Source organism: Geotrypetes seraphini, chromosome 1, assembly GCF_902459505.1.
Source record: "Geotrypetes seraphini chromosome 1, aGeoSer1.1, whole genome shotgun sequence".
Taxonomy (NCBI): domain Eukaryota; kingdom Metazoa; phylum Chordata; class Amphibia; order Gymnophiona; family Dermophiidae; genus Geotrypetes; species Geotrypetes seraphini.
In genome coordinates, this window is record NC_047084.1 from 192,398,068 (window position 1) to 192,423,512 (window position 25,445).

A 25,445-nucleotide genomic window follows, 5' to 3' on the forward strand; every position below is an offset into this window, starting at 1 on the left:
GGAGTAAGCTACCTACCAACATAAGATCATTAGAAGGTCTACTGAACTTCAGGAAGGCAATCAAAACTCACCTCTTCCCTTGACCCTCTACGAGAGTGCCCCAACCCAAATTTCCCTCCACTGCCTCGAATCTCAAACGCTGATGTGTTTTGTCCTATTATGCCATGTACTGTCGTACATTGTATTGCCCATCATATGGGGGTCCTTAAGGCGTGCTAGGCGATTTAGCGTGCACTAAATGCTAATGCATCCATAGAATATAATGGGCGTGTTAGCATTTAGCACGCGCTAATCTTTAGTGCATGCTAAATTGGCTAGTGCACCTTAGTGAAAGACCCCCATAATGCCCTATTGTACCAAGTCCCTTCCAGTGGTATAATGTATAGTCTCCGCTCCTATGCATGGCCCCACCATACTATGTCTGACCATGCTATGTTTTGTCATACAATGTTTTACCATACTTTGTCATACTGTCACCATTTCTGTCACACTATACCACAGTTTTCCATATTAATAATAATAATAAATCTTTATTTTTATACCGCAGGACCTATGTTAAGTCGACTAGGCTACAATTTCTAATGCTATGTCTGCCACACAGAGTTTGCTGTTCCAAATCTACCATGCTAGATTTATCATGTTACACGCGCCTGACTATTTTCCTATGTCGCGTCATATTAGGTTAGCCATGCTTGTAATACTATGTTTGCCATGCTATATCTTACCATACCATAATTTGTCATATTATGCTTTACCATGCTTTAACTATGTTTGCCATTTTTGTCAGACTATGTTCTGTCATGCTATGTTTGCCATCACTTGTATAAATATGCTTTGTTATGTATAAAAATTTGTCACCCATTCTAAGCTCTTCTGGGAGGATGGAATATATAACCAAATAACTAGATAAAGATAACTGGTTATCTCCACTGAATATTTGCAGTTGGCACCAAAAAGCTAACCAACTATATCGCATGATAACCAGTAACCTTCAACACTGACCGGCTAAGTTCAGTGGGCAAATCGGGCCACATAAATAGCAAGCCTGTCTTTGCCCCTCTTTTAACTTAACTTAGCTGAATATTCGCCTAGTTGATTAAGTTAGAAGCAGCAAAAAAAAGGCACAGATATTCAGTGCTTGTCACTGGAAATGGCCCAACATTAAATATTTGGGGTCAGCACCAACTACAGCACATATGCAGACTGCCTCCCACTGGCTGAATATAGGCCCCATAACTTACAGAACACAATAAATTACACACATCGCTTGGATCAGTTAGGCAAGCCAACTTTCTCCCGCCATTGGTATGTCATAAGAGGCACACCTAAACATGGGTGATCCATTGTCATCATCAAGCCAGTGTTCTATAAAAGAATCTTGACACCAAGGAGCTGTTATAGAATTGTTGCTAAGCAAGTGACATCAATTTATAAAATTGCTCCATTAGTACTTTGAGTAATAATGTGTACACTTTTGAATTTACCACTGTATCTCAAGTGGGTTCTGTCTGTTTAATTATGCATGACCCTGTAGATAAGAGTGCATACCATTGAGGGCCATCTACTCTTGTTGAAATCAGTGCCATGAAACTTTATTCCTTTTTTTATGGGTCCAATAGTGTCTAGCAGTGGACCAGGGTCAACCGATTTAGGTTTTAATAAGGTTTCTGTGCTGCAAATTTGGTGAAAAACTGTGCAAAAAAATATCTTGTTGAAGGTTACGTGACCTGTACGGGTGCCTCTCGTCTTAATTCTAGGACCAGTTCTCTTTGACATCATTATAACTAATATTGCACAGGGATCTGAGGAAGAATGTTTGCTTTTGGGTAAAAGAAAAATCTATAATATGGTACTTAACACCAGCAGGTATAAAAAGTGAAAGCAGACCTAAAATAGCTGAAAACTGGTTAAAAATGTGAAACTGTAAAATCATTCATTGGGATTGAAAAATACCTTAGCCACTTCTCCATTAAAAGAACAGGAATTGCAAAACAGTAAAGAGAGAATGAAGAGGCCTAGAAGAAATCATCTCCAGTAACTTGAAAGCTGGCAGTGAGCATAATGCAGCAGCTGTGATAGGTAGCAATATGCTTGAATGCATAAAAGAAATATCCTGAGCTGGAAAGAAAAGGTCATATTGCCTTTAGGTCAATGTTAAGATCTTGCCAGAGTTATCTGTTCAGTGGAGAATGCTATACCTTTACGAGACCCTTGAGAAAATGGAAACAGTTCAGAGAAGGGTTATTAAAATGGTGCAGGACCTCCAACACAAACCATAAAATGTGTGGCTTTAGCAAAGGGCCTTTTACTAAGATATGGTAAGCAATTACTGGGTGTATTACTTTATAGAAACATAGAAACATGATGGCAGATAAAGGCCAAATGGCCCATCCTTAGCATCCACTCTCTCCTCCTCTCCCTAAGAGATCCCATGTGCCTGCCCCACGCTTCATGAAGTCAGACACAGTCTTTGTTTCCACCACCTCTACCGAGAGACTATTCCATGCATCTATCACCCTTTCTGTATAAAAATTATATCCTTGCTCCAGAGCCTATCACTTATCTTAGCTTCATCCTATGTCCTCTCATTCTGGAGTTTCCTTTCAAATTTATGCCGAGTAGGTATTTACACGTCTGTATCATATCTCCTCTCTCTTGCCTTTCTTCCGAAGTATACACATTGAGATCTTTAAAAAGAAAACTTTATTTAGTTTTTAATGCCAACAAAAAGCGCAATACAATTTACATACAAATAATAATAATCAAATAAGCACTTATAAACAATCAGAATCTATACAAAAGAAAAAAAATTCCCTCCCCCATCCATCATTACCATCAGGAATAATACCAAAACAAAAGATATACCCCCCTCCCGCTCTCATCCCCCCTGGATGTGTGGGTGCAATACAACGGAAAATAAAGATAAAGGGCAACTACCGTATTTTTCGGACCATAAGATGCACCCACCTGTGGAGGAGGAAAAAACAAAGAAAAAAAAAATTTGTTTCAGAATTTTATTTCTTGGTTTTTCCTCCTCTACATGTAGGTGTATCTGGTGGTATGAGGATGCTTTAGGGACATGAGGGGGAGAGATGTAGGGGGCTGTGTATGAGATGCTTTAGGGATATGTGGGTGATGTAGGAGCATGCATCAGGGCAGCGTTTGAAGTGCAGGAGTTTGTGGCTCTGGAGTTGAGCATCTCAAGAGAGTGAAGGGTTTTCTGCAGCCTTTGTTAGTTGCTGCTGCCTTCTCTCTATAAAGAAGGTCCCTGTGCTTCAGGGCCTTAGATCTCCTCCCCCCTCCCCCATGCTATGAGCACCATGACACTCCCCCCATCAGGCCCAGTGAAGCAGCCCATCCTCCTTGTTGCTGCAGAGTCTAGAGTCCCGGACTTGCTTCGGGGAGAGGGAGGCCGCGGCGTCCCCATCACTCACCGTTGTAGTAGGAGTAGACCTTTTCCTTCCCTCCGCCCTGACTGTATGCCATGGAGCCGGCGGAGGAGCAAAGAGTCGGCAGTGGAGAGCGGGAACAGATAAGGAGGGGAGCTCTGGACCAAAGACTAATGGTGGAGCAGGAAGAACGGGGAGCGCGCACAAAGAAGCACACGTTGGGGCGGGGTACTAGATAGGAGAGGCAGGGCTGTGTGGATCCTGGCTGAGGAAGGGGCGTGGTTACGATGCGCAAGGAAGCAGTATGTGTTAAGCTGCTGCCATAGAAAACAGCGTGGAACCAGGCAGGTGGCACACTCTACATCAAGAAAGGGCAGTCATCCGCGAGGGAGGGGCAAGGAGCATGGAAAGCTCCTGCCAAAACTGAGCTGGACCACTGGTATTTACAAAAAGGTACCGGTATGGGGGCAGCTGTTTATAAAAATTGTATTCGGTACTTACCAAGCACCCCCTTTTCCACCCCCTTTTTGGAGGTGGCAAAAGTGCATCTTGTGGTCCGAAAAATACAGTATAACAAATCTACAAAAGATTTCAGTGGACCCCAAACTAATTTGAATATCTTATTATGCCCCAGCAAGTCAGCATTCATTTTCTCATACTTATAAGTTAAGCATAAGCTTGCCCACCAGAAAGGAAAACTAAGGTGATCCCAATTCTTCCAATTGCAAGTAATCATTTGCATGGCTATCCCGGTCATAATTAGGAAAAGCCAGCATTTATAGTGGTCCATGGGGGTTTAATATGCAATAACGTTCCATATATATATATATATATATATATATATATATATATATATATATATATATATATATATATATATATATTGAGATCTTTAAATCTGTCCCCATACGCCTTATGACGAAGACCATCAACCATTTAGTATCATGTGGTAACTGTTGGCGCATGACTGCAGTTTGTTAGTGCACGCTTTTCATATGCTAGCTACATATCACGGAGTGGGGCGGGAAATGGAAAGGAAATAGGTATGGACTACTCCTTGTAGTTAGATCATGCACTTACTGCCACCTAAATAGTATGGATGCACATGGGGTCTGATTCTATAATTGGCATCTAAACCATAGGTGCCTAGGAACACGGCACTTAGTGCATGTCAATCTTAGGTCCAAAAAACAAAAGAGAAAGGGTCATAAAATAAATATTACTCACACTGTTCTGAGACACTAGAGAGAGAAGGGTGTAATATCACAAATCAAATGCAATCTATCTCAAAAAAAATATTTCAAAAGATGTATTTATCTCAAAACAACTCAAAGCCAAGCCAGCGCTGGAGTCCAGCTGGGACATTTAAGATAAGCACTACCATTTCTAGGTGATTTGCATTACATTTATAGACTTTACTGTTATCAGTGGTGTTCTTGTTTGCAAGTTGTTGAGGATGGAGCGGTTGGACAAATGATTAGAAGTTTAACCTCAGGATGGGGATCTGGAATAACTGTGGGTAAGAGATCTTATGATCTTATCCATTTGTTGTATGATGTCCGTCCTTTTCTTTTCTTTTCTCAGTCTACACCCCCCTTTTGAGTCGGTAGCATGGAATATCGCTACTCCTTGAGTTTTGGCCAGGTACTAGAGACCTGGATTGGCCACTGTGAGAACGGGCTTCTGGGCTTGATGGACCATTGGTCTGACCCAATAAGGCTATACTGTATATAATATAATAATTTATATTCTGCATATCCTACAATTCTATGGGAGGTCTGCAATGGATCCACATTGGGGCGGAAGCGCACAGACTTGAAGATCCAAATATAAACTGAGACCCCCATTTTTGGGCCATTTTTTTACCCCAGAATTTCGGTTTATATTTGAGTATATACGGTAATTGTATCATTTGAATAATGTTATTGTATTATGTTTTAGCACAACATTTTTCTTTTTATTAATTTATTGAACTTTTATAATATTAGAAACAATAAAACTTGAACAGATAAATAGATATATCTTGGAGAAAAATTCAAGGTAAGCAACTTAGATATATAAGTAGAATCTATTACCATTAACCCCAACTTGAAAGAAAAATAGAATTCAAGGGAGATGGGAAAGAAAAACAAGTATTAGTGGTTATCTATTAAGGAAATATCATACTCAAACGTTTATTGAAGAAGAAAAATCTCACAACCGATAAGAAGAGCCTATAACCACATTACTACAATCTTATAAATTATATTAATGCATCAGAAAAAGTAGATATAACTTAAGGAAAAGGAGGTTGCCTTGTTAAGAGAAAAATTTTCAAATGTTCTGGGTCCAGGAAAACATAAGTTTTATCTAAAATTTTTATGAAACACTTGCATGGAAATTGGAGGTAAAAGTCCCTCCCAGTACCAAGACTTGAGAGCTAACATAGCCTTCCTTCTCAGCTGTGTGGCTTGGCAGAGGCAAACATTTATAATGTGAAAAAATCTCTTGGTTGTATTGCTAAAATGTCAGTAACATTGACATACAGGTAGCTTAAGATAATTAACCCCCCTCCCCTCCCTTAGCGCAGGCTGGCATGCTGAATGCTCTGCGCTGGCATACTGAATGCTCTCCTGATGCTCATAAGAACTCTGAGTGTCAGGAGCAGTGCAGAGCATTCAGCATGCTAGTGTGTGCTAAAAACCACTTTTTGTGGTTTTGTAAAGGGGGGGTAAATGTTGCTTAATAGTAATATGCAAGTTTTAATGACTAGGGGTTCCTTTTACTAAGCTGCAGTAGGGCATTAATGCGCGGAATAGCGTGCACTAGACCTTAACGCCAGCATTGAGCTGGCGTTAGTTCTAGCTGTGTAGCGCACGGTAATATCGTGCGTGCGCTAAAAACGCTAGCGCACCTTAGTAAAAGGAGCCCTAAGTATGTAAAAATTTCCTGTAGAAATTCAAAGTGGTTTCTGAGAAAACAGCAAAATTCTCTAGGGGTAACTTTTTTTTGCCTCATCTTGTTCATACGTATGCACATACACACTAGTTGGATGGGCAAGTTGGTTCAGTAGCTGCTGTCACCTACTATATTATGTATCTAAATTGTACCCCGTTTTGCCTTAACAGCTAGAAGGCGAGGCAGCCCTGAATCAAAGCTGTTTCAACACCTTCCAGCCACCAAATAACACCTCTTTTAAGTCTGACATCTTTCCCTTTTCATGTTTTATATCCACACTTACATGTGGACATTTTATGGCCCTGCTGCGGGAACAGTGTTCCTTTGCAATACTTGTTTTGACAGTGGAAAGGCAGGAAGGAAAACCACTGAACAGAACGATCCCATCACTCTGCTGTAAATATGAAGATAGATGGTTGGGCCATGACAGAGCTTCCAAATGTGCAAATAGGTTCAGGAATATGTTTGTTTATTAAAAATGTAATATTCCACTAATGCTAACAAAAGATCAAAGCGATTGCAATAAAACCAGAATACATGAAAAATGAACTCCATAAAAAAAGAAAAATAGGACAGATTTTTATATTCCATCGTACAACCAGACATAAAAGAATATTAAGAACTAATCAATCACTCTGAAGAACCATTGCTGTAAAACCTGAACCATCAATCTTTGATCTTATGTATCGGTAAATATGTATATTCTGTAAGAGATCTACTTCAAATGCCTGTTCAAAGACTCTTAAAACTATTAAAATTTTCATCAAGACGCAGATGTCTTGGTAATTGTTTCATCTAGTCAGAAATGGGTGTACTTCCTAAGGGTCTGATGAAATTTGTCAGTAAGGTTTCACAATATATGAAGTTATTTTGAGCAACCATACTGATCAATGACATTTTCCATCAGCATTTTTTTTTTTTAATTTAAAATTTCTATACTGTAAATCTACAAATGTAAGTGGTTTACAACATAAATGCATAGCATAGATATAACATTAAAACATGCTACTCTTCAAGATATACAGTATTCAAAAAACCTCAGCAATGTCAAAAATTTCTGTTTTACTTCATAAAAATGCCTAACTTTAATAAAATAAGTGGAAACCCATCTTGCTAAAGTAAAACTGGAGCAACTGTGTCTGGGGCTCAGTTAAATTTTAGTTTTTCAGATATTCTAGAGCTTTGAATTTTTATGTATTCTCAGTTCTTTGGAAAGCAAAATAGTACCGTCTGTCTTCTGTTTACAAACCATAACAGTAATTTTTTTGAGTCTTTCTTCCCTCTAACTCATAGAAAGTCTTCAAAGTAAAAAACCCATCCAGGTGTAAGATGCTTGAATCTCTTGTCCCCATGATTTCCATTCACAAAGCAGGCGTTCCCAAACTTTTCAAAAGTGGAGAGCCAATTAGGAAATATCAGTTTACCAATGGGTCCTTTTACAAAGGTACGCCACTGAGCAGCACAATGTAAATATTGAGCTGTCCATTCTATTCCTATGGGAAGCTTGGCATTTAGCATGCCCTGCTGAGCAAGGCATCTTTGTAAAAGAACGCCCAAGAGAGCTATGGGTTGAGGGTCCCACATTGGAATCTTTGCACTCTTTTTAATATGTCTGTTCTACTCATATGTCTGATCATTTGAAGTGTTTAGACAGTGAGAAGGCAGGTGCCAGTGTTCATAAGGGTATGGCACGTCATCTTAGAGATCATACATTGGCTCTCCACCGTGGGGCTGTAGGATCTAAAAAGCCCCGTTAACATTTCTGCCATATCACCATCATCTTTGAAAGAAAGAGAAAAATTTGCATTCACATGCTAGAACTGGTCACAAGAATGAATATTGCAGGCTGAAAAAAATTTTGCTTTGCTCATCTTACTTTGGGTGCTCTTCAATAATGGAATACTTTACTTAACAACTCAGACTGAACTTTGTAATATATGAGGGTCATTTCATAAATAATGCACAGGTTGGCAACATTGAGGAGTGGATGATGCAATTGCAATAAACCTTGTCTCACTTTCACTTTCACAGCAGGACGTGTGCGTAGGAGCTCTGTAGTGTACATAGTGTGGCTGTGACAAGTGTGGGAAATGGAGGCTGCAGGTGTCTCGGGTACTGTGTCTGTTGACATTAAGATTGAAACTCTACTTGGCAAAAACCCGACAAAAATCCACATGAAGTTTGTGGTGAGTTAACAGTAAACTGTAGTACAGTTTCTCAGTGGGCAACTCATTTTCGGAGTAGTTATGTGAGCATAGATGATGATGCAAGACCAGGAAGGCCAAAATCAACAAGCATTGAACGATGTGTGAAACTCGTGGCTGATGCTCTTGTACAAGATCGTTTTGCGACATACGAGGAACTTTCTGAAACCACAGGGAGTCCACCGACATCAGTATACCAAATTCTGACAAATGATTTAAAAAAGAGAAAAATTTCTGCACGATTGGTCCTCCACTTCTTGACTGCTGAACAGCAGCAGAATCACCTGGACAATGCAACCGTGCTGAAACCAAGATTCGACATTGAAGGTCAGGCATTCTTGAATCACATTGTTACTATTGATGAAACATGGGTCAGAGACTTTGAACCGGAGCTGAAATCACAGTCCAATGAGTGGAGAGCTCCATCTTCCCCATGACCAAAAAATTTTGATGAGCTCAATCAAAAGCCAAACAAATGATGATTTTTGCTTATGATCATGAAGGCATCGTCATCACAGACAAAGTTCCATGTGGAAGAAGTGTCACAGCAGTGTATTATCATGATTTTTTGCAAAAAATGCACAAAACCCAACCTCAGTTGTTCTTGGCTGGGCCACTTATTCTTCACAGCAATGCTCGCCCGCACATATAGAATGTTGTCATTGAAAAACTACGCAAATTTGGCTGGGAGGTGTTACTTCATACTCCCTACAGTCCAGACATGAGACCACCAGACGTTGACCTTTTTCCAAAGTTGAAACAACCTATGCATGGGCATTGTTTTGCATCTCTGGAAGAGCTTTCTTCCGCCATTACCAGAGCCATTCGGCAACTGAACAAAAATGGTGTCTTGGATGGAATAATGAAGCTTCCTGGACGTTGAGACTCGGTCATTGCAAAGCAGGGAGACTATATTGAAGGATTGTAAAGAAATAGTTGAAAAAAAAAAATTAAAACATGTAAATAAAAAAAAATAGTGTGCATTATTTATGAAATGACCTTGTATGCTTACTGTACATAAAAAAAAGCATGCCATCAGTGACAGTTCTATGTCTTGCCATGCAGAGAACCAGAGTTTGAATCCTTGTTTAGACTTTTTTCTCCCTGGATTGGTAGTGGTTAGGAATGCTGTAAACATTCACAGCCCCTGGAAAGATTGGGGCAGGTGGCTGGTGGCATGGCCCCTGACTGACAAGCATCACTGGACTAAAGTAAGTTGGGAATTGATATGAGAACGAAAAATCTCTAGGTAATTGCAAATGATGGCTCATGGTGCTAGAACCCAGCTTTTGTTCCCATTCAACTTGAAACTCAAAGGTGCAGGAGGAAACTGCCATGCCAAAAAAAGAAAAGAAAAGAGAGAGAGATAAGTGTGTTATGAAAAAATCATGCTACTTAGATTCCTTAAATGGAAGATGTAACTTTTTAATGAATAATTTACTTCATGGTATTAATAATGCTAACAGTAATTTCATTTTATTGTCTGTTCTCTTCCACTTGATTGTGTGTGTAATTGTGTGAGCCTCCTAGAATTGCTTATGAAAAGCAGGCTATAAATGGTTAAAATAAAATTAAACAAGAGTCATTTTCTTCATCATATACAGAATAAAACTAGGGTTGCATTTCGATTAAAATTAATTTTTGTAAAGTGCATCATTAAAGCCCCCTTTTATGAAGCTGCGTTAGGCTTCTTTTATTGCCATCCATGGCGGTATTGGCTCCGACACTCATAGGAATTCTATGAGTGTCAGAGCTTTTGCCATTGTGGCAATAAAAAAGCCTAATGCGGCTTCATAAAATGGGGGGGGGTGTTAAGTTACAATTAATTGCACAATTAAAAGTTATTTATTTATTAGTTTGTTTCTCACTGCAGTGCTATGTGTCTCTGGGCAAATCACAACCCTCCATTGTCCAAGTGACAAAATAAGTACCTATATATCTATCTATATATATATTAATACCTATATATTAATATATATATATATATTAATACCTATATGTATGTTAATAAGTACCAATATATACCTATATATATATTAATAAGTACCCATATATATATTAATAAGTACCTATATATGTGTGTGTATATATATATATATATATATATATATATATAAATTACCTATATATATAACCTATATATCACCTTTATATATTAATTGGGGAAATATATTGCTTGGAGAAAGCCACTGCTTATTCCTAGGATAAGCAGCACAAAATCTGTTTTTCTTCTCAGGATCTTAGCAGGTTCTTGTGACCTGGGTTGGCCACTGTTGGAAACAGGATACCGGGCTTGATGGACCTTTGGTCAGTACCAGTATAGCAATTCTTATGTTCCTATGTCCCCTAGTCTTTGTAATTTTTGATGGAGTAAAAAATGGATTTACTCATACCTGTTCTATATCATTCAAGATTTTGTAGACTTCAATCATATCTCCTCTCAGCTATCTCTTTTCCAAGCTGAAGAGCCCCAATCTTTTTAGTCCTTCTTCATGTGAGAGGTATTCCATCCTCTTCTTCGAACCCATTCTAATTCCACGGTATCTTGTTTGAGATACAGTGACCATAATTGAATATAATACTCAAGGTAAGGTTGCACCATGGAGCGATAGAGGCTTTATAATACTCTTATTTAACATCCCTTTTCTAATACTTCCTAACATCTCCTTTTCTAATAACTCCTTGCATCTTTTTTGCTTTTTTGACCGCTGTCGCACATTGGGCAGAAGGTTTCAACATATTATCTACAATGACACCTAAATCTATTTCTTAGGCGCTGGCCTCTAAAATGAATCCTAGCATCTGGTAACTATGATTTGGGTATTATTCCCAATATGCATCACTTTGCATTTGTCCACATTAAATTTCATCTGTCATTTGGATGCTCAGTCTTCCAATTTCCTAAGGTCTACCTGCAATTTTTTAGTCTGCATGTGTTTTAACAACTTTGAACAGCTACTTGCTTTCCTGCTTCTGAGACTACTCCTGCCTCTGTCTTGAGACATATATTTCTGGAAAAGTATGTGAAATTATCTTTCTGTGAACTGTATAATGCTATGCAAGTATTAATTGTAAATTGTATTATAGTTTGCTCTTCCTGCAATTTCTCATTCACTACTTATATAACCATTATCTTTCCAGGCTCCAGTGATAGTCTCCTATCCTTTGAAACAGACTGTTGGGGCTTTTCACACCAGCATTCTATCTGATAATCCACATTCATTCATTAAACCCTACTGTCCTTTCCTCGAAACACAGAGCTATCTGCTTTTCTGCTTCTGAGACTAATTTCTACTCCTGCCTCTATCTTGAGACATATATTTCTGAAAAATATAGATTGACTTCTTGGACACCTTTAGATGTAGATTCCGCAGCTACATTGTGCTCACAGATTGTTCTCACAGACCTGAGGCCTATACCCTCCCATCCTGTCCCTTATCCCACCCATCCCTAGACTTACATTTCACTTACACACCCATCAATCACCCATAACAATTGGTGTTCACAAATGCAACCAACACTAATTAAGGCCGCCGCTATCAATCATTACCAAATGATTGATAGCGGAAAAACAGCCTTGTAGAAGACTGAAAAGACTATGGCAACACAGCAATCTCCCAGAACACAAATAAGTGTGGAGATCATAGAAACATGATGGCAGATAAAGGCCAAATGGCCTATCCAGTCTGCCCATCCACAGTAACCATTAGCTCTTCCTCTCTGTAAGAGATCCCACGTGCCTATCCCATGTTTTCTTGAATTCAGACACAGTCTCTGTCTCTACCACCTCCTCCATGAGATTGTTCCATGCTAGAGAATGACAACAAATACAAATTCCATATTGTTGAGGCCATAAAAAACCACTACACACTTGAAATTGAGAGCAAAAACTTTGACATCATAATGTTATTCTGCATACCACAACTTCACCCCTGGTTTTAGGTCAATTAAACATTGACTCCCAACCTAATGTGCAAATCTTAGCAGACTTCTTCCAAAACAAGATTTAAAAAGTACAATCAGAAGTCAAAAAATCTACCATCGCTGCCCTTATCTCTCTCCAACCAAATCACACACTTCTGGAACCAAATCAAATCTGGAGTACCTTCCAGCCTTTATCTCAAACAACCAATATTACCTCTCTTGAACAAACTGCCCACTTGCAGCAGAATACTCGACCAATGTCCCAGTTGCCTACCTGCAGAAGCTTCTGACCACATCATAGAATGGCTAACGAAACTCTTTAACTAGCTTCTTCACCACCGCCAACTACCATCTTAAATGTCAAGAATACTCTTGCCTCCATCCCACTCACACTGAATGGTTGCTTCACTGGCAGCTTTTGATTGTATTTTTGCCCTGGACTAGATGATGTACGGGGCAGGACTTATTTAGGTTATTAACCTGATGCTGGTCACCTTTAAGTCTCCTGCCTGGGGCTTTAAAAGTATTTACTAATTATTTATGTAACTTTTTGGCCCGTACTGATTTGTACCTTTATTTTTAATCATTGCTGTGCTTGTCTTGAAAGGGGACTTGAAAGTTTTTGCCAAATTTTTGTTTTGTTTGTACTTTAGTAGTTCTGGCATATTTTGGTTTGTTTATGGCTTTTTGAAATTTAACAAAACACTTTCAAAGAAACTGTAGGAAAAATATTGCTCTTAGAGCTAGCATTTGCAAATGTTTTGCTAAAAGGCTAGACAAATCTTAGCAGACTTCTTCCAAATCAGGAAATACCATCACATTACAATCGCAAAAAGAAACTGATTTAAAATAAAAATACAGTCATTGTATCCAGTTTCTGTCTGGCTCTAGCACAAATGTTATTATCGAGGTAGGTTTCACAAACAAAACAGACTGAGAGTTTTCTAAAAGAGTATTTCCCAAGTCAGTTCTGCAGTATCCCCTTGCCAGTCAGATTTTCAGGATATCTACAATGAATATGCATGAAGACAGTCTCCGCATAGAGACGGAGGAAGATATCTTCCTCTTCAAGGGTCCCACGACAACAAGAGGGCATCCGTGGAAAATTAGGGGAGGGAAACTACGAGCTGACACCAGGAAATTCTTTTTCACAGAAAGGGTGGTTGATCGCTGGAATAGTCTTCCACTACATGTGATCGAGGCCAGCAGCGTGCCTGATTTTAAGGCCAGATGGGATCGTCACATGGGATCTATTCACAGGGCAAAGGAAGAGGAGGGATCTATTCACAGGGCAATGGTAGGGGAGGGACATTAGGGTGGGCAGACTGGATGGGCCTTGGCCCTTATCTGCCGTCTATTTCTATGTTCTATGTTTCTATGAAGTTGATTTGCATATGCTACCTTAATTATATGCACATTTCATTCATACATATTCATTATGGATATCCTGAATATCTGTTTCACAAGAGGGTACTCTGGAACTGACTTTGTGAAACATTGTTCTAAAAAAACCCCAAAAAACCAAACCTGTTAAGCCCATGAACTCTTTTTTTTCTGATTGACACTTTCAGTTTCTGATCTTCCCATAGAGACGTAAGAAACCCTAGTCAAAGGCAGTAACATTTCCTTAGTAATCTGAAGAACCCATATCCATGGGTGACATTAAATGAGATTAGGAAAGTTGATAAACCACAAATTCAAACTCCTATTATAATTCTCCATCATTGCCAGATTTTTATGAGCCATATTTTTATTTTTAATTAACATAGTCTGACATTCCTTAATTTCTCTCATCATTTTCTCCAGTATCTCTAATTTTTTTTAGTTATTATTGTGGGTCTTTAATGATTCCTCATTCTTTTTAGCAAGAGTCAGACTTGAAGTAAATAATTCTATAAACCTATCCACTTTAGTTACACAGAATGTTCCAAGCCACCAAATGCTACCCACAAATCACCTAGAGCAGGGGTGTCAAAGTCCCTCCTCGAGGGCCGTAATCCAGTCGGGTTTTCAGGATTTCCCCAATGAATATGCATTGAAAGCAGTGCATGCACATAGATCTCATGCATATTCATTGGGGAAATCCTGAAAACCCAACTGGATTCCGGCCCTCGAGGACCGACTTTGACACCTGTGACCTAGAGTAACATCTTCCACCTTCATAACTCCTTGATTTAAAGCAGCCTGTTTCTCAGCTTCAAATAGAACCTGCTGGGTTACATTTCCCAAAATCTCACAGTCATCCTTGGCATCCTCTTTGCTCTGTTTCCTCTTGATGCATGGGGGGTGGAATCCAAGGGAGTCATCGCAAGTACCCTCCTGAAACAGCCTTGAGCGGCAGCAACATGCACATCTGATCCCAGCTGTGGAACTGTGCTGGTTTCACCTAGGCCAGGTCACTGAGGAGTCTCACGGTGGTTCAGACTCGGCAAAATTTCTGAAACGCTGACGGTAAGCGCTCCAGTCACAATGCCCTACTGTTGCAAAAATTGCTTAGTTAATACCATATCTTAGGAACATTGGCACAAGATCTACAGTGTTAAAATGGTTTAGCTCTTATTTTACTCACTGAACATATATTGTTTGTTGAAATAGTGAGCTGTCTTCAAAAAAAGACATTGAAGTCTGATGACCCTTAGGGTTCGCTTTTATCACCAAACTATTTTCATTTGTGTCTTGAACCTGTGGTGAAGATATCAAACACTTGGGATATTGATTTCCACTTTTTTGGCAAAGACATACAGTTAATTACTTTTATGAAAGATAACTAAGAAGAAATTGTCTGATCTTAATGAAAAACTACAGATTTTGGCTGGCTGGATGCTTAAGCATAATTTTATTTTAAATGTTGAAAAATCCTTGGCCCTATGGCTCTTGTGAAAACACAAGGGCCTGAAAACCTTGCCAAGGATTTGTAGTCATATATTACCATTTATTCAGAACTTTACAACCCTAAGAGTTTGCTGTGACAATGCCTTAAGTTTAAACCTCAGACAGGTTATGCAGGCAAATACCTTTACGATTATTTGTGCATGTTACAACAGTTAAAACCTACACTAACTAAGGACAATTTAACAAAATTAGTATATATTTTTACCACCAGTAAATTGGATTACAGTAACTCCCTCTTGTTAGGATCTAGTAAGGCAAGTTTGCAATATTTGCAGCTTATACAGAATACTGCTGCTAGACTTATTACCGTATTTTCACGCATATAACGCGCGCGTTATACGCGTTTTTACCTACCGCGCATACCCCTCGCGCGTTATATGCGTGAGCGCGGTATACCAAAGTTTTTAAACATCGTTCCCCCCCCGCCCGACGCCCGCTTCACCCCCCCCACAGGACCGCTCGCACCCCCACCCCGAACGACCGCTCGCACGCGCTCCCACCCGCACCCGCATCCACGATCGGAGCAAGAGGGAGCCCAAGCCCTCTTGCCCGGCCGACTCCCCGACGTCCGATACATCCCCCCCCCCGGCAGGACCACTCGCACCCCCACCCCGAACGACCGCCGACTTCCCGACAATATCGGGCCAGAAGGGAGCCCAAACCCTCCTGGCCACGGCGACCCCCTAACCCCACCCCACACTACATTACGGGCAGGAGGGATCCCAGGCCCTCCTGCCCTCGACGCAAACCCCCCTCCCCCCCAAGAACCTCCGACCGCCCCCCAGCCGACCCGCGATCCCCCTGGCGACCCCCACGACCCCCCCACCCCCCTTCCCCGTACCTTTGGTAGTTGGCCAGAAGGGAGCCCAAACCCTCCTGGCCACGGCGACCCCCTAACCCCACCCCGCACTACATTACGGGCAGGAGGGATCCCAGGCCCTCCTGCCCTCGACGCAAACCCCCCTCCCCCCCAAGAACCTCCGACCCGCCCCCCAGCCGACCCGCGATCCCCCTGGCGACCCCCACGACCCCCCACCCCCCTTCCCCGTACCTTTAGTAGTTGGCCGGACAGACGGGAGCCAACCCGCCTGTCCGGCAGGCAGCCAACGAAGGAATGAGGCCGGATTGGCCCATCCATCCTAAAGCTCCGCCTACTGGTGGGGCCTAAGGCGCGTGGGCCAATCAGAATAGGCCCTGGAGCCTTAGGTCCCACCTGGGGGCGCGGCCTGAGGCACATGGGCCCAACCCGACCATGTGCCTCAGGCCGCGCCCCCAGGTGGGACCTAAGGCTCCAGGGCCTATTCATGATTGGCCCACGCGCCTTAGGCCCCACCAGTAGGCGGAGCTTTAGATGGATGGGCCAATCCGGCCTCATTTCCTTCGTTGGCTGCCTGCCGGACAGGCGGGTTTGGCTCCGTCTGTCCGGCCAACTACTAAAGGTACGGGGAAGGGGGGTGGGGGGGGTCGTGGGGGTCGCCAGGGGGATCGCGGGTCGGCTGGGGGGGCGGTCGGAGGTTCTTGGGGGGGAGGGGGGTTTGCGTCGAGGGCAGGAGGGCCTGGGATCCCTCCTGCCGGGGTTAGGGGGTCGCCGTGGCCAGGAGGTTTGGGCTCCCTTCTGGCCCAACTACCAAAGGTACGGGGAAGGGGGGTGGGGGGTCGTGGGGGTCGCCAGGGGGATCGCGGGTCGGCTGGGGGGCGGTCGGAGGTTCTTGGGGGGGAGGGGGTTGCGTCGAGGGCAGGAGGGCCTGGGATCCCTCCTGCCCGTAATGTAGTGCGGGGTGGGGTTATGGGGTCGCCGTGGCCAGGAGGATTTGGGCTCCCTCCTGGCCCGATATTGTTGGGGAGTCGGCGGTCCCTTCGGGGGGGATGGGGGGAGGGATGTAATCGGACGTCGGGGGGGGCATCAGGCTTTCAGGATGGGGACAGACCTTCAAGGGGGGACAGTGCACGGAAGTCAGGGGGGGTGAACGGAGAGTCGGGACAGCGCACGGAAAGTCAGGGCGGGCAAAAGGAGCGTCGGGCAGCATGCGCGGTATACCCGTGAGCGCGGTATATCAAAGTTTTTGTGCAAATCATCGTGATTTCTGCGCGCTATATTCGTGTGCGCGTTTTATACGGGTGCGTGTTATTTGCGTGAAAATACGGTAGTTGGAACCAAGAAAACTGAGCATATTACTCCAGTTTACATCAGTTGCACTAGTTACGAATTTCTAGACGTGTTTGCTTTAAGCTATTATGCCTTGTTTTTAAGGTATTGCATTTGGGTCAATCTGAGTATCCATCTAAGAAACTATCCAAGTACATTCCTCCAAGACCATTGCATTCTTCTCAAAAGACCTTACTTCAGCTACCTAGTTTAGAGGAAGTAAGACTCTTTCTAAGAAATACAACTTTTTCATATACAGGTCTAGCACTTTGGAACTCTTGGCTGGATAATTTCAAACTAATCTTTCTTATTCTGCTTTCCAGAAATTAACAAAGACAGTACTATTTCAACAGTATTATGATTAATAACTGAAGGACTAATTATCAGATAGCTTGTGGGGAAGACTAAATATTTTGCTGGAGTAATTTATGCAACCGTTACTTCTTAATTTATGATTTTATGATTTTTTATATTGCTGTGAATTTATGCATACTTGTCATATACCACTTAATACTTATATAAATGGTGGTATATCAAATCCAATCCAGTATGCTGGGAATCAGGGGCCGAGGTGCTCTTTGGTGGGTAAATGTATACTTTGCCCTTGGGCTTCCCCATAGTGAAACTATGGGGCTCATAATCGAAACGGAAATACATGTGAAAACTGGCCTAAATCGGTACTTGGACGATCAGTAAGACAAGTCATCCAAGAACCAATTATCGAACCGGGTTTTAGACGTATCTAAAAACGACTTAGCCCTTCACAGTGCTGCAGTACACCCAAAGCTAAAAGGGATGTTGTAGGAGGAGTGGTGAGGGTGGGATTTGGGCGGGACATGGGCCGTCTTAGACTTAGTCTTACGGCATGTACTGAAAGTTTAACAACACTGCCTAGACAGAACTTGGACGTTGTGACTTAGGCCATCTAAAACCAGGTCTAAGTCACAAGAAGTTATCCAAAGTGACCAGATAACCACTACAGGGACAAAGTACTGCCTGCTACACACTCCCCCAGTGATCCCTGCTGCCACCCCCCCCCCCCCTCCCGCCATAAAATTTGTAATAAAAACATCACATATCTGCCTCCAGAACATCAGCACCTGGCAGCCTGCCTAGTAGAGCTGCAAAGAGGTGGCTTAAGTGGTCTGGGGGGTAGGCTAGTGAACCATAGAGAGGAAGACCCAGGCCCATAAGCCACTCTAACTACTGTATACATGGTGAAACATGTGCACCCCCAAATCCCTTATGTACTGCCATATAAGTGGCACCTGCAGCCATTGGGGTGGCCATTGCAGCTATTGGGGTGGTAGACAGATGAGTCTAGTAGGTTCTGGGGGGGTGTTTGGAGGGGGCTCACCATGACCTATAAAGTTGTTGTGGTGAAATGTGTATGTGGCCCCCTTTTTGTGAAGTTCACAGCAGTGCCCTGTAAGGTACCCCACTACTCTGGTGCAATATTTGGGTGTCCAGCCCAGCACTTTGCTGACCCCACTCACGTCCAAAAGATCTTGTTCTGGGGATTTTTGATTTGGATGAAATTTTGGATGAGAATGGGATATAACGATAGATGGACTTAGCGGTCTGGACAATCAAACGGCTGGTCGTCCAACTAGATGATTTTTGGAAAAAAAAATATTCTGGACATTTTTTGGGAATGGACATTTTACTTGGGCGACTAGCGACTTAGGCCAATACGGACTTAGACATTTCTTTTGATTAAGTCCCTCTATACTTTTGCAGAGCTCACCACTCTGTGTTTGCTATTTACAGTAGAGGTTATTTTCTCTTATTTATTAGGATTGTTTTGTATATGTTACTGGATATTTTTCTTCAATGTTCATGATTTGAATTCTTTAGGGATATGATCATAATTTTGTGCATTTGTATTGCATGTGTAATCCAGAACTTTTGGTTAAGGGGGCTGTAAATTCCTATATTAAATTACATTAGACTGGATCTTGCTTCTCCCCCACCCTTTCTGATGCCTTCAAATCTCTTTTGAAACATCTTTTGGCAAAGAACCCATATAATTTTTGTCACCTTCCTCTGAACCACCTCAAGTCTTTAGATACGTGAAAGGGAAAAAACCCGCAAAAGAGGCGGTGGGACCCCTGGACGACCAGGGAAGGAAAGGGTACATCAAGGAAGATAAACAAATTGCTGACAAACTAAATTCCTTCTTTGCGTCCGTCTTTACGGAGGAGGATACCGCTAAAATACCAGAAGCAGTGAAAGTGTTTAGTGGAGTAATAGAAGACAGCCTCACCACAGTTGAAGTGGAGTTGGACCAGATATACTACCAGATAGACAAACTTAAAAGTGACAAATCCCCTGGACCGGATGGAAATTCACCCGAGAGTTTTAAAGGAATTGAAGGTTGAAATCGGAGAGCTATTGCAGAAACTTGCCAATCTGACAATCAGAACTGGACAGATACCAGAAGACTGGAAGATAGCGAATGTCACGCCAATTTTCAAAAAAGGATCGAGAGGGGAACCGGGCAACTACAGACCTGTGAGTCTTACGTCTGTCCCTGGAAAGATGGTTGAAGCACTGATCAAGGATAGCATAGTCCGGCACCTAGATACACACGACTTGATGAAACCCAGTCAACATGGGTTCAGGAAAGGGAAATCATGTTTGACGAATTTACTTCAATTTTTCGAGACTGTGAACAAGCAAATTGATAGTGGAATGCCGGTGGACATAATATATTTGGACTTCCAGAAAGCATTCGACAAAGTTCCACATGAAAGGCTTCTCAGGAAACTACAAAGCCATGGAATAGAGGGAGATATACAAAGGTGGATAGGCAAATGGTTGGAAAACAGAAAGCAGAGAGTGGGCATAAATGGAAAGTTCTCAGACTGGGAGAAAGTGACTAGTGGTGTGCCCCAGGGCTCCGTGCTTGGGCCGATCCTATTTAATATTTATATCAATGACCTGGAAGACGGAATATCCAGTGAGATCATTAAGTTTGCAGACGACACAAAGCTATGCCGGGCAATCAGATCGCAGGAGGATAGCGAGGAACTCCAGAGCGACTTGTATCAGTTAGAGAAATGGGCAGATCAATGGCAGATGAAGTTCAACGTGGAGAAATGCAAAGTAATGCATTTAGGTAGTAAGAATAAGGAATACGAGTATAGAATGTCAGGCGCAACTCTGGGTAAGAGCGAACAAGAAAAGGACCTGGGTGTACTGATAGATAGGACCCTGAAGCCGTTGGCACAATGCGCGGCAGCGGCAAAGAAAGCAAACAGAATGTTAGGCATGATAAAGAAAGGAATCACGAGTAGATCGGAGAAAGTCATAATACCGCTTTATAGAGCAATGGTCAGACCACACTTGGAATACTGTGTCCAACATTGGTCTCCCAACCTAAAGAAGGATATAAAACTGTTAGAGAGGGTGCAAAGACGAGCAACGAAGTTAATAAGAGGTATGGAGAACTTGGAATATGAGGAACGACTCAAGAAACTAGGACTGTTCTCCCTTGAGAAGAGAAGGCTGCGAGGGGACATGATCGAGACGTTCAAAATGCTGAAAGGCATCGATAAAATAGAGCAGGAAAATAAATTATTTACATTGTCCAACGCGACACGGACAAGAGGACATGGTTTGAAGCTAAGGGGGGACAAGTCCAGGACAAATGTCAGGAAGTTCTGTTTTACGCAGCGAGTGGTAGACGCCTGGAATGCTCTCCCAAAGGAGGTTATCAAGGAATCCACTGTGCTGGGATTCAAAGGCAAATTAGATGCACATCTCCTTATGAGAGGCATAGAGGGATATGGTGACTAAAAACTACATCAGGTGTATACCTGACTGGGCCTCCGCGTGTGCGGATCGCCGGACTTGATGGACCATGGGTCTGATCCGGAGATGGCAGTTCTTATGTTCTTATGTTCTTATGTTCCTTTGCAAAATATGGCCTCCAAAATTGAATAAATACTCCTAATGGGGCCTTACCAATGATTCGATCAATTTCCACCTTTCTTGACTCCAAATCTATCAATATTTTGATTCATTCTCTTATCATATCTAAATTAGATTATTGTAACTCCCTCTTCATTAATATAACCCAGAAAGAAAAAAGACGACTTCAGATAATTCAAAATACCGCAATAAAATTAATTCACAAAGCTAAAAAATATGATCACGTCACTCCACTACTGATTAAATCACATTGGCTACCCATTTCCCACCGTATTACTTTCAAAATTATACTTTTAGTACATAAAACTCTGACTTTCAATGAACCGCAATTTATTTCTAAAATGATCATTCCATACAACTCTGTACGTTCTTTACGATCATCGGCTTCGAACTTATTATCTATCCCCTCCTTGAAAATTATTGGCATAAGAAGAAACGACATATTTTCCGTTATGGCACCCACGTTATGGAACTCATTACCAAATTACATAAGAATAGAAAAAGACTTACAAACATTTAAAAGACCTTTAAAAACATTTTTATTTCAAGATGCATTTGAACACATGATATAACACACATAATTTTTATACTTTTTATTACAAATATTGGACTTTTCAAATCCCCTCGCCCCGTATTGTGTTTTCCCTTTCATGTAAATTTCAATAGATAAAAATGATGTAACTTTTCCCTTCTTTCCTGCCTAGTCATGTTATTCTTTGACCTTAAATGTATTATATTGACTGTTCCTTAAAATTTTTATACTGTTTTAAATTGTCTGTAATATGTCTAATCTGTCAAAATTATATGTGAAACCACTATCTGTGGCTTTTAGAGTGTACATCGCCTAGATATTTCGATAGGCGATTCATAAAATGCTAATAAACTTGATACTTGAAACTTAATAATAAACTTGATTTGTGCAAAGAAAATATCATTGAAGTCTACAAAATCCTGAGTGGTGTAAAACGGGTACAAGAGGATCCATTTTTTTACTCCATTAAAAATTACAAAGACTAGGGGACACTCAATGAAGTTACAGGGAAATATTTTTAAAACCAATAGGAGGAAATATTTTTTCACTCAGAATAGTTAAGCTCTTGAATGTGTTGCTAGAAGTTGTGGTAAGAGCGGATAGCGTAGCTGGTTTTAAGAAAGGTTTGGACAATTTCCTGGAGTAAAAGTCCATAGTCTGTTATTGACAAAGATATGGGGAAAGCCACTGCTTGCCCTGGATCGGTAGCATGGAATGTTGCTACTATTTGAGTTTTTGCCAGATATTAGTGAATTGGCCACCGTGAGGATAGGCTATTAGACTAGATGGACCATTGGTATTTTTACTGGATATGCCTATTTCAATGCAGTCTGGCGTCCTTCTGGCTACAGCCACTGCCTTATCACATTGTTTCATTGAATTAAGTTCCTTTGACACTATCACTCCAAGGTCCCTCTTCTGGTCTCTGTTTATCAGCCTCTCATTCCCTAGCAACTGCAACTCTTAGATTTCTACATTCCTTGTGCATCACTTTACATTTCTTTGCATGAAATTTTAACTGCCAAACATTAGACCATTCGTCTAATCTGTTTAGATAACTTCTTATGTTGTCCACTCTTTCTGGGGTATCCACTCTGTTGCAAATGTTCGAGGAACCCATGTACTTATAATGCATTCTTTCTGAAGGGAGAAGATAGCAGTTATTGATGCTTGGGAATGCAGGGTGGTTCTTTGTACCCACACCCCGAGGCAGCTAAGATTGCGAAACGCTGGCCATCGTCAGAGTGATTGATCTCCCATAGCAGATAAGCACTGTTTTTGCATTGCACAGAGCCATCAAAGTTATTTTAATGAAGAAGGGTTTTTAATGTCATTGTGGTTTGCTATCCTATATATACCTCTCACCTAATCTTACCCCCTCTTGCAAAACTGCGATAGCAGTTTCTAGCGCAGAGACCACGCTGAATGGCCCGCGCTGCTCCCGACACTCATAGGAACTCAATGAGCGTCGGGAGCAGCGTAGGCCATTCAGCGCAGCTCCCCACACTAGAAACTGCTATTAGAATTTCATAAAAGAAAGCCTTAGTAGGGTGGGGTGGGGGTGTTCTGAGGCTTTTTCCTCCTCACTTTAAGTTTAGTGGGATTATAGCTTACTATCCCCCTCTTCTACGAACGTATAGCGAGGGTTTTAGCGCTGGCAGCGGCGGTAACTGCTCTGATGCTCATAGAATTCCTATGAGCGTCGGAGCAGTTACCGTTGCTGCCAGCGCTAAAACCCACGCTATGCGTTCGTAAAAGAGGGGGGTATATTTGTTCAATGTGGTAGTTTAATATGGTAGTTTGTTTAATGGGGTGAACTATTTATTTATGTCAACTCTGTTTTTGCCTTACATTCCAAGGATTGTGTTCGACACCGGTACTTTGGGTTATTTTTAGTAGAAGTGTTTTATTGTAATCATACATAATTTTCTATTTGCTTGTATTTGTTGGGCTAATAATGCACTTCACCAGCATTAGCATACTTTAGGGGAAAACATATCAACATGGGCATTTTATGCAATAAACTATGCTCAAATATAATGATTTGTGGTAAAATAGCCTGTCTTAACAGTAGCACACAGTAAGGGAATTTTTTAAGTACCTTCTTACTTCTCATTTATAATCTTAATGTATATTTTCTTCAAACCGCTTAGAACCTAACGAATGTAGTGGTATATAAGAAATAAATTACATTACACACATTGATAACATTCCCCTTAGTGCATTTACTCCACCCCCTTTTTACGAAGTCACATTAGGCTTTTTTATCACTGGCCTTGGTGGTATTAGCTCCGAAGCTTATAGAATTCCTATGAGTGCCAGAGCTAATACCGCTGCGACAGGCGATATAAAAGCCTAACACGGCTTCGTAAAAGAGGGGGTTAGCCCTTTGCTGAAAATGCATGCTAGTTTCTTATTTACCATGCTCGGCAGCTAGTTTGCTTTAGGATGTTATACTGAATGACTGCATAATGACATAGATATGTCAAGTCTGATAAATAGCTTGCAGCACCATGAAAGGTTCTCGGATTGCTGAAGAACATGACCTGTTTAATCTCCCTTCTATGCAATTAAAAATTTTCAGTACTTATCTGTCATGCATCTGTGCCTTTTTGCATTTTACAAATTCATCACTCTTTTTATGCTCTCTAATTGATTATTGCATTAATTTAGATTAGGTACACAGCAGAAAATCAATATGTGTCCATTCCTTTCTCTTTGACAAAAAAAGAAAAAAAAAACCTCTACAAATTGCCTAATTTTCTTGTATATTATAATTGGAAATTTGCTTTAATTTTATTCTGCAATACTATTTTTTAGAATGAGCATTAAAGTATAACTTGTTTGTTGTAGTATTTACTGCCATATAAAATGCTTTGACACAAAGGATTTTTTTATGCAAGATTTCTATTTCACTGTTGAGAACATGACACTTTGGGCCAGATTCTACAAAAGCCACCGAAAGTTAGGCAACGGTTGCTTTTACCGCAGCGGCCGGTGATTTTAAAAAAATCTTAATGTGGTTTGATAAAAGGGGGCCTTAATTAGTTTGGGTTTAAGTGGTGTAATAATTGATCACACCAGTAAAACCCAATTAAACCCTTGTTAAAAAAAAAAAAAATAGCCACCACTACACGGCCTCTTGGACTGGCGCATAGTGACACCAAAGCCTGGAAATGGGCATGATTAAGGGGTGTCACTGATTATTATGTGCCACTGGCTGCAATTCAGGAAGGAACCTTGGCACTGGAAACATAGACCTGTAAAACCCTGATGCCAAGGGTACTTGGAAGCCTCGATTCTGGAAGTAGCACATGTTAGTGATTGCCACACCTATAAACTTGATCATCACAATTTATTAAACTGGTTTATATCAATATCAGATATTACATCTACTAACCAGCACTAAAAATCTTTTCAATTTACTTAGTCAAAAACACTTCATTTGAAGAGCCTTCAGAAGAGGCACTCAAGCGGCTAACATT

General features: G+C 41.3%; 1 protein-coding gene across 5 annotated transcripts in view; it reads left to right on the plus strand.

Moving 5' to 3' along the window:
* The window catches only part of TENM3 (teneurin transmembrane protein 3), a 2,583,516-nt gene that overhangs the window by 2,171,026 nt on the left and 387,045 nt on the right, over positions 1–25,445 (plus strand). The gene's annotated exons all lie outside the window — the stretch shown is intronic.